Genomic DNA, 6,000 nt, shown 5'->3' with positions numbered 1-6,000 from the left:
GTGTAATTTTGTTTAAAGGTTAGGGATTATTGTTCCTAAAATGGTTTCCTGTCCTGAAGTTCTCTTCCTTCTCCTCACTCACCCTTACGAAGGCTGCCTGGACCAATCATCAACCATCAGCGACTTAACAGTAGGGGAGAGATAATGTAACGGCGAGGAATTATCATCATACCTGGGAACTTCTGGGCTCCGGCTACCCGGAGCCTTCCCTTGCGGGACGCGGCCAGGACTGCCCAATGACGTCATGGTGGTGGTCCCGCTGATGTCGATGGGCGGTCCCAATGATGTCGGTGGGCAGTCGGCTGACATCAGTGGGCGGTCCCGCTGACGTTAATGGGAGTTCCCGCTGATGGTAGCGGGAAACACCCCCATTTAAAGGGAAAATGGGCGGGTAGCGGGGCGTGTCAAGACCCACTCCCGCGACCCAGATGATTCGGGTCTTGAACCGGAGAAGCATTGCTTCACCTGGCAATCTCCGGGTCACACCCGGATAGTTCCCAGGTATGATTATCATACTGATCGTGGAGACAGAAAATGAAGATGGCTGCTCATATGGCATAGAAGTAATGTATTATTTTGGTGGCTTTACTCCAGGTTTATATAGTGGATATATAGTGTATAGAATTATAAAATCATTTTTTATTACCTGTCTCCTATCATTTATCCTTTAAGCGCCCTTGTCCGTCTATAACTATTTTTTTCTGTAGCTATATCTAGAAGCAAAGAGTCCAGAGATTTCTCTTAATAGGGCCCTTCAAAAGGGTTGTTGTTCCTTTGTAGATAACGTGTGGCCACTGGAGGAGTTAACATTCATGTCCAAAGATTTGGGACATTTGTAATTGCTCCATTATTAAAATAACAACAGAAACGGCTCGTTAATAGTAGGAAAGCAACCTACACTGAATTAAAGTCAAATAATGTACGGTTTCTTATTCTCCATTTTACCTCGGTATAGGTTTGATATACTTGGATACCGAAATGAACAAAAGGTCTCCTTGTCCTTTTGGGCAAATCTCACACACTTTTAATGCAGTCATTCCCTATAGCCTTGCCAGGAGTTTTAAGCCATTTTATGAAGTGGTACTGCATTTGGGCTTGAATTATGGAATGAGCTTGTGAAAGTTCTGCTGACAGAATGGAAACTTTCATGTCAAGGCAGCTAAAACCCTCTCACCTCTACGGACTTTCTAAAATCCAGAAAAACACACCTAACGGTCCATAAAATGTGCCTGTACCTATTATCACTCTGATTTCAACATTCTATTATAAATGTTTTAACTTTTTTCCTGCTCCTCTTTTTTTTGGTCATGTGGTGGGTACAATCTTGTCATCGGTCCTACAGAATCTTCTTGTAACTCTTTTGTCAGTAAGGATCTAGCTGAGTGTGTTGCACACATCTCTATGGTAACTATGGTAACACTGAAAAGTCCAAAAAGGATTTTTACGTGGGCTTTTTAAAGCATGTAGTTAGATATGTTAGAAGAACATAACTGATAATACCAATCAAGGGTAGGTAGGTTAGTGTAGACTAGAAGTCTTGCCGTCCATAACAGGACACTGTAGACTTCATATGCACTTTGACTACGATACCTGATTCATCCCCTTTACATTAATACCCTTTTCACATTTGCAAATACATGGATGGATCCAGCAAACCCCTCACCATGCATTTGCCCTCAACTTCTTGGCTTACAGGAGATGTGCTTGGCCTAACGAGCCCACCACGTGTCTGAGGGCCACTGATTGACTACGTAGAGAGGGTAGTGCGGTGCGCTGTAGCACCCTAGCTGCAGCTTCTATGTACTGTATGTTTAAGTCTTTATAAAGTGCTTTAACATCCATTCTTCATTGGTGGGACTACATGGAGGCACTGGAGCGGCTCTTTAGTTATAGACACTATATGGACTTGTTTAGCTACGTTTCCCGATTAGGGAAAAGCATTAATTAATAAAAAATGGATTTGAGACTTAAACAGTCGCTTCTAACAAAAAAAATAATTCACATTTTTAAGAAGTGGTAGCAATTTTGAAGATCTGTTTTAATAAAATGCCGTAACACAACAGACTGAAGCTCGTGGTGGCTTGTTTTCTTACAATTAATGAGAAAAAACGTAAAAACTGTTTCATTTCCATAATATTCCGTGGCGTTTTCATATCTGTCTTGATTTCATTACTATAAATGTGCATGTCTGGGTATTTCCCTGTGATGTCCACTCTCATTAGCTGACTTAGAAAAGTTTACATAGAAGGTTATAATAAGACGATCACTCATTTTTATGTTATATTTTCCAGTGAGAGGTTCTAAAGAAGGTTTCTTATATTAAGATAAAGTTTCCATTTACCAACAATTGGGTGGCATTTACTCTTTCTTAAGAGAAGAACAAAACCCATCACACAGTAGAGACATTTCATGTTCTGACACCATAGAATTGTTTATTATTTTTGGCTGCTGTGGTTTTCACAGCTACAGACAATTCAACACATGGGGGGTGGCTACATATGGGCATATGTTACCTTCTGAAAATATATATATTATATATCACAATTAATTTGCTTTAAGGAGCTGCCAGGGCAACGCGAGTATGAAAGGACTTTTTTACACCTGTAATTTGGTCATCCATGCCACTAGGTGGAGCTGCCCTCTGAAATGCTGCTCGAATATCCGCTTGTGCGACCAGGTGGCTAGCACTCCTTTGTGTTAGGGCAACTATTCCTTACGGCCAAGTATGAGTTGGGTTTAACCCACGCCACCTTTTAGTGAACTCATAATGCATGTAAATAATATATTTAGGGAGCTGTCAAAGGTTATTTTACTTGCTTTGACTCATGTAGACAACTATTAAACCAAACTCAATTTATCTTTAGTCATATCCAGTAAGGATATGGTTATACCCAGCAATTCAAAAGGAATGAAAGTTATGTTGACGGAATATACGCCTCCCCTAGTCTCCTCCTTATATCCAGTAGCTCTTTGTACATATTATATATCATATAATCCCCAACCCAGTCTAGTTGATTCCCCCTGATCATCATTAGGTGTAAAATTGATGTCAGTTCTTAGTTGGAATTTAGTATATTGGTCCATTGTTAATTTAAAAAACTAATAATGATATTTTTACATCTTTAATAAACAAACACATTTTCACATTTTCTGAAGCTTCAGAAGGTTAGCAGATAAACCCATTTGTGTGCCTCTACTTTCTTAAATCCCTACGAGATGTGATTATTACTATCCAGAGATATTTTTAAACAATTCACATCAGTTTGTTAAATTAAAAATGGTCCATAAGTCCATAACATATTATATCACGGTGTGTTATGTACAGAAAGCTATTCTGGTGCAAAGTGTGAAAGTTTGGTCTTATCACCATAGCAACCAATGTAACATTCCAATAAGCATGAATATTCAATTGGGTGCTATGATTGTAAGACCACTTGAAACACGTTTTATACATCACCCTTGACATATCCTAGTTTTCTACACAAAAATAGGTACATCATAATGATAGAAACGACACATCAACTCATATCAAAGGTAAGTCTTTAAAATATATTGTGTATATTTTTATTTTATTGATTTTTCAATTTAATATATTTTATGGCTGCGTATTTAGACATTTGAATAATATTCAGCATCATGCATGAACAAAGGTTTAATTTTTTGGTGTTTTTTATTTTATTTTTTTTTATTTCAATTTAGACATTTTAATGGTCATGCTGAGACTTGCACATCCTATGATATAATCCTTCAAGTATTTGGAATTTGATTGTATTTGATTGCAATCTCTGGTGACACTCAGCAGTTTTGTTTCTCAATAAAACTTTCTTATAATATGAAGCAGTTTCAGTGCAACGATCTTTTGTTCCAAAACTATGTGTCTGCAGATGATCGGGGGAAAACCTCAGAAAATATGTGTTTTTAATTTAAAAAAAAAGAAAATATGTATTTTTCATTCATTGTGTATTAAATATTTTTACAAAATGGTGAAAAAAATCTGCAGGTATTATAAAAGTAAAAAAGCAATATCCACGTTTTCATTTTCCTAATCTTTTGTACAGTTTATAAAATCTAATTACGGTAACAATAATGTTGGTTTTGCAATAGATGTTTCAGCAGAGCAAATCATTTGATCCATACACCCTAATTCAGTCATATTTCAAGATGAAAAAAATTCTTGTTGCGTTTTTATGGCACAGAGTTGCATTTTTATGGCACATTTTGTATTAGAACACAATGCATTTGGAATCCAGTGGATCTTGTGTATGTGATAGAAAATGAGTGGTGGCTAACTTATGTTACGTAGCAAATATACAGATCAAACATTTATTATGTAAAAGGAAAAAATGCCATCTGTGACGATTAATGGATTGCTTTAATTCTTTTTGGCAGCCAGGAGAGTGCATGCCAGTAGCGTCCAGTTGTAAAAAGAATATAATAGATGGAAATCTTGTTTGACCCATAAGTTTGCTTGTACAATGGATAGCAAAACGTATAGATCAAATTTTAAGTTCTAGATGGATCAGACCTACTGTAATCTATTTTAAGAATTTTTGAAAGGTGCATGAATTTTGTGTTTGGTGTAATGGAATCATATTTTAAAACAGTGTCCAGTGTGTCAGTAAATCATTTGGTGGTCTTCTTGTGAAAGCCTTAATTAGTACAGAATGCAGACTTCTGTTCTTCTGCCAGGACAAATGAAAATGATTTTGGAAGACAGCCCAGACCCAAAAATTTGTCATAGGTTCCAAGAGCTCCAACTGTAATAATCCAACAAATAATTTTGCTGAGCATTGATCATGCCTGGGTGTTGCTTTAATGTATTTGGACTTTGTATGTTTCGTATAATATGAACTGGTGGGTTTCCCACTTTTCTAAAACACTCACTGGATCTCCATCATGGTGACTCCGCTGGGATTGTCAAGTGTCAAATATATGGCCATATACGTTTAATGTTTCAAAAGGTACAAGTTCAATTATTGTAGAAATTCATTAAAGTTTCATGGTATGAAGGGCTGATCACTTCTCTATGTAGCCATTCAGACAAAGTTCGTGGCACGCTGGTAGTGAAAGATATCCATCCATGTTTACCAATGGATTAAAACAAAAGTACACACCATAACCCAAACCTGTATACCATTTGTGATTTACTTCCAGGATTAAGACTAAGGTCTCTGCAGCACCTCAAGCTTCCAGAGGCCAGAGGATCAAGCCGTTCCCTCTCTCATAAGACATATTGTATACTTGATCTTAGTAAAAAAAATCTAAAAAGCCCAGGCATATGTAATTTAGGTTAAGAGCTTTTTACTTGCTTTAACTACATCTGGGAAAAATGTTCCAGTGCCTCTGTTTAACAAATGGACACCAAGGACCACACTCTTCTAAAGAGCCAAACAGATACGTAGCCCCTTCTTTCTCTCCCTGGTAAAACCAGGTGAACATAACATAGGAGCTTCATAGAGAGACCTCCGGAAACGCCTAGACCTATCAGTAAAGTCTTATAGGATTATTTCTTGACTCTCCATTATCTTATCAGAGTACCCAGTTGTCAATACTAGCTTGAAAAATGTAAAACGATCGTCAGCCATCATCCTTGCTAATTTCCGAGATATTTTTTTATTCTTTTAATTTATTTTGATCTATTAATTTTGTTAAATTGCGAGTACATCCATGAATTTGTTCTTCAAGACTGTAGAAAAAAAACAAACAATCATGAAGACAGTACTTGATACGCTAACAAATGTTTGGTTCAAATGATCTACTATGTTATATAGGTTATTGGATCGCTACTTACAGATCTGTAGACTAACAGTGGGGCTCCCTGTCACTATTCAAGTTTATAGGGAAAAGAAATATAGGACACCCAAATATTCATGACGGTTAGAAAATAAAGAAATTCAAAAATATATACAGGTACGTAACAATTTACTGTTTTGATTTAGTGTAAGAAGACGTGACTAAAATAACTTTTGTACTTACGCTATTCAGGGCTTACAGTTATAA

Source organism: Spea bombifrons, chromosome 4 (genome assembly GCF_027358695.1).
Source record: "Spea bombifrons isolate aSpeBom1 chromosome 4, aSpeBom1.2.pri, whole genome shotgun sequence".
NCBI lineage: Eukaryota > Metazoa > Chordata > Amphibia > Anura > Pelobatidae > Spea > Spea bombifrons.
The sequence above is the reverse complement of the archived record's forward strand: the minus strand, read 5'-3'. Positions refer to the sequence as shown.